Here is a 10,021-nt window from a genome sequence, read left to right on the forward strand (position 1 = left end):
AAAGGTTGAAAGAGTTATTTAGGAGTTGACCTACTGCAGTGGCCTTTGAGAAATTCCCGTCTGTGGTTAATAAACAAAACTGAAAAAGTAAGGTTGACAGAAAATAAGAAAGACAGAATTTAGGAGTTGACTTTCAATCCTTCATTTTTTTTAGTCATGTCTCCGCTCGGCAAGTTAGTTTCGCACTTATTTTTCGGATCCCGAGATTGGAAATCGAGCCCAATCACATTATCTTCAGCTGATCCGAATCTGAGGGGTAAAAGATCTGGTTTTACAGTATTTATTCATTATTTATTTCGATATTTGTTATTCATCAAAGCAACAACATTTGCGAAAAGAAAATGTTTAGTAGATTTTGTACTAAACAATAGGATAATATAGACCTAAACAGCAGAAAGAAAAAAAAACAGTGACAGCGGACGAATGTTCTGGTGGTCAACATGGTAGTTAAATTGGTAAGCTAATGCGAAGCTAGCATCACGTCACAATGAAGCACCAAAAAACAATAATAATGTGTAACATTTAGTGTTACAGGGGAAAAATATAACAATAGCAATAAATCAAATTCATTTGTCTTTTTAAAAATCAACAATTAATTGTGGCGCATAAGCAAGTTATGCACAAACTATGAACAGCTATTCCTTGTTACAGATGCGACAAATTTTATGTTAAAATCATTTAAAATTTGCATACATTATTATTGTCAACCGTGGCTAACAACAGCATGTTTATAACGCATTACGTAAAATAGGGTGATAACTGTTGATAACAGTTCAAAAACTGAAAAGACCTGCATTATTTCATCATCAAGATAAAAAATTTTTCACCTCATAACTTTACATTACTATGCATACCGTCTCATCATGATGTTAGGAATTATTAGTGCTTTGTATTTTATGGAAAGTTGTCAAATGTTCCGCAATTCAGTGTCGCCCATCTGCTGAATATAAATATTTGAAGGGCCGAAACTAAAATGGCCGTTCAAAACAAATATGACAGACTTCATATGTCTTTTAATAACTGCCATATGTCTACCAAATTTCATGCAGCTAAGTGAACTTGGCTTCAGGGTCTGCATTTTAAAACATTACTGGGATTGCAACTGGACAAGTGGTGAATTATTTGACCTAAAAATAATACTTTTTTAAATGTAATTTCCTCGGGTCAAAACTTTGACTGCCAAAGGGTTTCAAAAAGAATTAACTTGAAATTTATACAGCACGTGCCGCTTTATCCTTTAACAGGATCATGTCCTAATTCTACATCAACAAAACACCATCTCCTGTGAACTCCATCCCACGAAAAGCCACTGGCCTCAGAATTGCAAAGCAGCTTCAAAGTGCACCATAAATCCACAGACAAAAGGCAAAACAGTGGACAATTTAGCGCAAGTTGCTTTTAAAAGGTCTCGCAGCCCACACGCCATCATTCAGGGCCGTGACACACCGGCCAGATTTGCGCTCATCAAGCATCACCCACTCCACAAGTCCACATGTACTTAAACGTGAGGATAATAACAAGGATCAAGCTTGGAAAAAAAAAAAAAAGCTGGTGTTCCAGATGGTTGGCCTCAGATCCATAAAATAACTTTCACAACATTGGGAAAACACGTGCAACCTCACTCGCACCAGCACGTTTTACCACTGTATATATACACACACATCAATATGCAGACATAGTTAGGAGTTGACAATCAAGCCTGCTTGTTGACAATCAAAAACCTGCTAGCTAGCTACAGGATACCGATGCAAAGCTCCGCTTCTCTTATTTCAGAATACCTTAAATTACACGATTAGCGCAAACACCACATGAGTTACGGGGTTTTCAAAAATGCGTATCATTTCCGCACTTAATATAAGTGAAGGTTGTTTTTTTTTTTTTTTTTTTTTTTAATTCAGATTTTGGGACATTTTAGGTCATTTCTAAATCGTCGTAAATGAGAATCGTGATTGTTATGTGAATCGATTTTTTTGACAATCCACTATCGTTTATATCTTGCTTGCTTGAACATACAAGCATCATATCTGTTGCGGTTTGTGTTGCTAAGCTGTATCAGTGGCCCATAGTTTTCACTCACCGGTAACACTCTTACTAAAACGGTCACAAATGCATTCTTCATCATTTGCGTGTTTCTATTTCCAACTTATATCAAGTCAACAGTACATTAACAATAATCTCTCGCTGTATTCCTTCCATTCCTTCTTCACTCTTTAATGTCTCATTAAACAACGCGATGATATAACTCGGGAACGTCACGCTCCTCAATTACGCCATGCATAGCGCGGCGAATCATTAAAGCTACAATCAATGGTGTCACGTCGTTTTGCAGGCAGTTGTAAATTAGAAGCTGATTGCAGAGTTCACGCCTGTCATGGCGCCACGTAATTATTGTCAAGAAGGTATGTTGAAGTTGAGCTCGTTCCCTATCTGTAAATTAGTCCCCCCTCAAACTAAAAAAAACTTAAATGGCTGATAGATATCAGGACATTGAGATGCATGGTTTGGTTCTCATTTTTAATGACATTTTGTACTCATTCCAATACTTTATCAGGCAAGAAGCCATGCTTGTACCTTTAGTGGGTGTTAAAAATCAACCCAGTGAGTAACTTTAAAAAAAATCAAAGAAAATGTCAAGTAAAATTACAAAGCAATTTGGTAATTGCTGCTATTATTATTTAAATTTCCAAATGGCTTAATAAGAGGGTCAACAAAGATGTATTTTGTCTAAAATGTAATGTTCGAGTGTAAGAAATCATGTTAAATTTAAATCTACCATTAAACTCATCAAACTGAATAACCAAGAATGACCAAACAACTTTGGTCCACCGGTAAATTCAGTTCAGTAAATGTTGCATTCACCATTTTTGAGAGAATTTGACTATTGCAGACAAAATGGCCAGCCCCAAAAGACAGAAAGTGTGCACATATTTGAAACAAACAAACATTTACATGTTTTTCTGTGGAACACACTCACAAAATGCTAGCAGTAACTTCCGCAGGCTGGTGGCTGACTGTGTGTCACCTTGATACCTTCCCCACTTCCTGTTTCTTCCTTCCAATTCCCGGTGCACCATTTTCAAGTGAAATGTCAACAGTAAGCTCTTAGAGCAGAAGTGAACATTTTCTTCACAATAATATGTTCTATTCAGATTCTCAACTGTAAACAGAGCATTCTGATTTAATCTTGTGTTTGTGAAATATGAATGAAAGAGCAAAGTCCACCTGTTTTTTGATTTGTTACTGGCTGTCACCTGAAAATGACAGTTGCTCAAGGCCAAGACAACATCCAATCACAGCTCGCCTGTTTTCTGAACTAGGTCATGTGACGCATAAACGCTGTGATTGGTTGTTACCTGAGCCCAGAGCAACTAAGATGTCATTCGCAGTTGACAAAGTTGCACAACGGCAGCCCACTGGGTTTTACTTTTGGTAACAAACCCATACAAAAAAATACCGATGTCATTTCTGATACTTTTAGAATATTGAGGTCATTTTTTTTTTCTTGAACTAAGGTAGATGTATCATTCAGTCTGTAAATAAACACACATTGGTAGGTTTTACTGATATTGTGACAAAAACTGTGCGATGTTGTCAATGTTGGTATCAGTCTGACAGAGTAATATAAATCTTTTTTTTTTTTTTAATTAAGGTACATAGATGTAACATCCAACGATAAATAAACAACACATTTTGTAACTGACATTGTTTGAAATTAAAAGTGGTGTATCACTGCAAATCAATCTGAAACAAAGTCATACTGGGCGACTATCGGACATATCAACACAGATGCTTTTAGAAAATTTAGGTCAATTTCTGTTGGTTTAAGATCGATGTATCACCAAATTTATAAATTAATGTATTTTATTGATATCGTAGCAGAATGTGTGATTCGGTTCTGCAAATGATGGGATCGGTTTTATATCGAGTAATACTGGGACAGCATCGCCAATATTGATATGGACAATTTTAGAAAATTGAGGTCTTTTATTCTTGAATTAAGTTAGATGTATCATTGAATCAATTGATATATTATTAATCATATTAAAAAGTGTTAGTGTTTCAATTCCAGCAAATGCAATACTTGAAATTAAAAATGTTTATTCATTTATATTTTAGTATTATTATTTTATATGTTTCAGTATATGACAACAAAGGGGCCGTGTCGCTTTATTTAATTAAAAAATAAAAAAATAAAATCAGAAAAAAAAGACAAAAAAAAATACCTGGATATTCATGGCAATGCTTGAAGAGCTGAAATTTGGATTGCTTTGCCATTTAGTATAAAGAAAAACTCAGATGTGTGAATAAATTAAAAATACCAATGTGTGTGTGTGTTTTTTTTTTCGAATACCATTGAAATATGACTTAGGCAATTGCGCAATATGGCAGACTATACATTACTCACATAAATTGCCCATAACAAATTGATTGTATGTCAACCTCCGCTATTTACGCTTTTGGGCCCCAAGTCAAAATATCTTGAGCCCAACAACATAGCGCAATGAAGGTAGGGAAGGTTCCACTGGGCCATTCTTCATTTGCGTCACTGGGCCGACATGACAGCCTTTCCCGCGGTGGCTGCGGAATACTAAATTCAAAGGCGGGCGGTAGCGGCGGTCTCCGGCAAGCTCCCCGGAGATCGCCGGTGCAGGCGGGAGCTTGGACTTTATTCATTGATGCCGCCCACTGTGGTAAAGAGCTTCAAATGGGCGGAATTACAGGATCAATAGTGTGATTAGGGAGGCCTTGTAGCTGCAGCCTGTTGTTGGCAATCCTTTGTAGTTTCTTCAATCCAACTAGACCCTGGAGACATCGGGGATGTTGCTTCTTTCTTTTTGCGTTGAGATACTGTGGACAGATGCAGCGATACTGTGGAGTTTACTGACCTTTTTGAAATCTGAAAGTGAAATGTAAAAAAACGAATACGGAAAATTTTGAAAATATCAACAACAACAAGAGTCGGCCTTCACTGATATAGGTATAAACTGAGTATGTGTTTTGGTTGCTCTGAGAAAGTGTGTGTAATGATGCTCGGAAAAGTTCAGACAGTTCATGGAGTGAATGAGGAATGCCATGTTGAAAAAAAAAAAATTCAAACAACATTGAATGCTCGCATAGGCTTTATACAAGGATACTTGACGCAATTATGCGCATTCTCACATAATCAGCGCAAGGACTGGCTGTACTGTACTGCATAGTCAACAACAACAAGGTCATCCCAAACACAGCAGTTCCACTCGATTCGCAAAGTAGTCAACATTGTCAACTATACATTGCATTCTAAATAGTTAGCCTGAGAAAAAATCCAGGGGATATGGAATAGGAAAGTGCAAAAACTGAAAAGTGCCATTTTGAAAAAAATTGAATCAATAGTGAGAAGTGTTTTGAGTTATGGTCACGTATGGTCATGGAAGAATTTTGAGGCATTTTCGTGTACTTCTAAAAGCTGCACCCTGCCTGCATGAGGGCGGAGCCAAAGTCGGCGGTTTGCAAATGGGGGTACGCAAACCCCTGGATCTTTGTGACGGTACTTGGGGTAGTGAATGAGATTTTAATTGAGATTTCTACAGGTATCTGCAAAGCTAACTTAAAGCTGTGTCAGGTACGCAGCATTTTATTCTTTTCAAATGAATAGCAAATCAATTGGAAGATGAGTCAGCGTATTGCTAATTTGTGGTAGTGACTACTTTGGAAAATACTGCACGCTTTTTATTTTGGTAAGTTTTGTCAATTATCATTAGGGAGGCAATTTCCAGTACAAAAAAATAGATGACCTATCTTGCTGAATAAAATACACTTAGAGATACCACTCCAACAACTGCTCCAAACAGAGTCCAACGTTCTGTTTTAAGGGGGGATTTCAAGGCTTTTCTTTACAAAATGTTCTCTGCGCCCCCTCTTTTCCAAACACTAAATTCTGATAAATTTGTGCGTCAGTGGAATGAGTCAATAGGTAAAACCCACCTTTTTGAATCCATCTCCGGGGTTGGCCATTTTGTCACAGGCTGTCACCTGAAAACGACATGATAGCTGCTTGGAGCTCAGGTAACCTCCAATCACATTTCACCTCTTTGCTGATTTTGCTCATGTGACCTTTGCAACATGGGTCAGTTTCAGTCAACAGCAAGAGGCAAAATGACCACCTACTGAGATGAAAAAATACAAGTAGATTTTTGCCGCTTAATTCATATTTTACAAATGCAATATCAATCAGAATGTTGGACAAGTGGGGCTGAACAGAGCATCGTATTTCAAAACCCATTTTGGGTGTTTTTTTTGGGTGTTTTGGGGGTTTTTTTGCTTGAAAAATGCTTTGCACTAGTTAAGAGGCAGTTGGCTGATATATAAAAAAAAATCACAAGGGGTACATCACTGAAAAAGACCCACTTGCCTGCGGGATCCAAGTAAGGGCCTTTTCCACACCTGTACTGAGAATTGAGGTCCACTAGTTGAATGTCATTACAGGAGCAAACTGGCGGGCCGCCCCCGGGACGAAAGGGACAATCAATGTTGCCAGTATCTTCGCCCTCCTAATCTCTGTCGCCTGGGCCAGCTCTGCTATCTGTAATAGATCTTCCGGGATTAAGGGCTCCCTTCTGGAGACACTTGCCTCTCTCGTCTCTGAAGACCAGCGGGGCGCCGGTCATGCGGAACCGGGCCTGAGCCCGCGGGACGGCAAGAAGAAGCGACAAAAAAGTGGAAAAAGCGGGCTAAAAAGGGGGCTAAAAGGGGGGAAGGTGGGTAAAAGATGGGGCGCAGACGGTACACGCGGGGACAGGAGGGGGCGGGTGAGGACGGAGGAGAGATGAACCGAGGGAAGGATAAGCACCCGGCCAGCTGGGGGAAAGCCGAGAGTCCATGTAATTTCTGATTTCTCTAATCCTACTGGCATTTATACTTTCAGCTGACAGATAATGAAAATGAAAAATGAAATGAAAAAGTTCCACTCGCCCAACGCTGGCCATGGGATTTTCTTTTTTTTCCTTTTTCTGTCTCTCTTTTGCAATGCCTCAATGGGCCAATGCGCTGAGCCAGCAAAACTATAAATAGTGGAGCCTCAGGTAGACCTATAACATTGCTTGATAAATAGCTAAGCAGATAGATAGCTAGCGAGACAGATAGATAGCTAGATAGCTAGCTAGATAGCTAGATAGATAGATAGATAGATAGATAGATAGATAGATAGATAGATAGATAGATAGATAGATAGATAGATAGATAGATAGATAGATAATTAGCTCACCAAAATATGTAATTAGCTAGCTAGCGAAGATACTGTGGACAGATGGCTAGCTAGCTAGCTACATAGATAGTGAGAGAGAGAGAGAGAGAGAGAGAGAGAGAGAGACAGACAGATAGAGAGAGAGAGAGAGAGAGAGAAAAGATCATTAGCTCGCCAAGATATGAAATTAGCTAGCTAGCCAAGATACTGTGGACAGACGGCTAGCTAGCTAGCTAAATGGATAGATAGATAGATAGATAGATAGATAGATAGATAGATAGATAGATAGATAGATAGATAGATAGATAGATAGATAGATAGATAGATAGATAGATAGATAGATAGATAGATAGATAGATAGATAGATAGATACTGTCAATAAATCAATCATTGTAATGCATACTACTTATTGGAGAGTAAAGAAATCATACTTTTTTCTTTCTCCTTTTGACATTTGGACTGGTGGATGATTTAACTGTAGGACATGGATGGCTGGAGTTCTACATTAAGCTCTCGTTGTTTTCATAACAATCATTAACTAACAGCCCTTGTTTTGGGTAGCCCCAAATAAAATCCGGCGGTGTGAATTATTGCACTTTTACATCGGAAATAGGACATAATTCTAATGCATTATCACACCATGAATAAGATGCAGCCAAATAAAGATGACATGAATTATCAAATGAAGGGCAATTATCTAGCCATCAGCTATCATCCTCCTGATAGTATGACAGTAAGTTTAATTAAGGCCGCTGAAAGGCAGCTCAAACCGGCGCCACCTTCTTGTGGCCAATTGATTGATTATTTTTACGATGCCCGAATAAAACAACGACACAAAAAACGTCCAACACAGTCCATACTTGTACACATTTTGCCTGTTGACGCGATGAACGTTGTTTGTTATTTTTTTCAGGACTGCCACAGTCCATTTGGTCTTTGTTTGATGGAGGGATGCCGTAATACAAATTTATAACAATCATACACGGATGCTAATGGGAATAAACCACCTTTGTCAAAACATCCAGGCAGGGGGAGAGTAAAATGGATTAGCTTGGAGTGTTATTTCCTCCTTTGCGGGCCGTATTTCACCGTGAGCCAAAGCCGGTTGCCTATTATGCATAAAAACGCATATGGTGTCGTATTAAAAAAAAAAAAGAAAAACGGGTGGGATGGAGGGGTGGGGTGTTAAATCCAGAGTTATGAAGCCGTAGCGGTGCTTGGCGGCCCACTGCAGCAAAACAACTTAATGTCAGCCGCTAATCTAGTTGCAGGTGTTCATGGGAGCAAAAGAACATTTCACACACATTTATTCAAATGAGCTGAGAGTCAAGCGCTCCAAATATGATTATACGGACGGGTATCTATGAGGGGCCCAAGCTGAAAAACATCCAAGTCAACCTGTGAAAAAAGTTCTTTAATTTAACTCGTTCAACCCCAAAGATGTATTTCACATCCTTAGATTCCAGATATTCAATTCCAGATACTCATTTACAGATGTTTTTTTGCAAATGTTAGGGTAGAAAATAGTGTTCTACACCAATAAATATATGAATAAACAAACACAATATGTGGGACTGAAATTTAAGCCTATTGAAAGATATGTAAAAACACGTCTTTGGGATTGAATGGAATTGCTTCATGTTCCAATTAATTTGCTCTTAATTTCAAAATAATCAAAATCGTTGAAAGAAAAATATACTTATCTGTCTGGTTAATTGTTAGTAACGTATTTCTTGTTTTGGGCTATTTGAGATCGATCTCCATGTTTTATTCTATGGATACAATAATATGAAACATCACGGAAGCAATGCCCTAAGTTCATGTTTATCATTATAGTTGTGTTAGATAAACATAAGTACCGGTAACAGACTTTTAGTTGAATGTAAAGTGTATCAGTACATTTGAATGTGTAGTGTTTTTTTGTTTTGTTTTTACAAATGTACAGTAGACTGTAGTTGAATTAAATGTTATAATGACATCCTCTGCTGGTTATATGATGCCATTACAATTATATGAAACATAAAATAATAGACTGGTTATGGCGGGTTAGGTGAATTTTTGCATTGTGCACGGCTCCTATTTTCAGTCTTCACTGGCATGTCTGAGGAAATGCGGAAGGAAGGGCTTGGACTTACATAAGCGGCATTTGCACCAACATAAGCGTCATTAATAGCTCAAACAATTAATACACCGCAAACTATGCTCCCTAGACAGTCTGATATCACGTCACAGTTAAATTGCATTACCCTTAAAAATAAACAGCTTACAAATGTCAAAAATAAACAGCTTACAGATGTCTAAAGTTAACGCCAACCCGACATATAAATCGTGTCTCTTAATGGGAGAATTAGTGCCACCAGGTGGCATTGTAGTGCAATACATAAAGTGCATAAAAAATCGTGATGGAAAAATGAAACCTCATGAACTACTTCTTTTGCTCCTCTAGATGGCAGACTTGGTCTAAAAGGGCATGTTTAATTGCATTACCTATCGCATTTTAACCAAGGGCACCACTTAGAGGAGCAAAAATAGATTACAAGTAAAAATCAGCTGAATTTGTGAATAAGTGGGTGGACAGCAAGAGTTTTACTTGGATATCGGAGAGACAGAATTTCGGAATTACTTGTTTAATTTTCAACTTGGCGGCGGCATTCTGACCTTCCACATAAGATCATAAGAGATTCACAATGAAAGCCAAATTGCAGAGGAACGCTGTAAAATATACCCGAAGGCCTTGGCAAAATTTCAATGAAATGATTTTTGGTTACTGGTGGGAATTCCGGCTTCATTTCCTCACAG

Source organism: Hippichthys cyanospilos, chromosome 9, assembly GCF_059441005.1.
Source record: "Hippichthys cyanospilos isolate Australia breed blue-spotted pipefish chromosome 9, RoL_Hcya_1.0, whole genome shotgun sequence".
Lineage (NCBI taxonomy): Eukaryota > Metazoa > Chordata > Actinopteri > Syngnathiformes > Syngnathidae > Hippichthys > Hippichthys cyanospilos.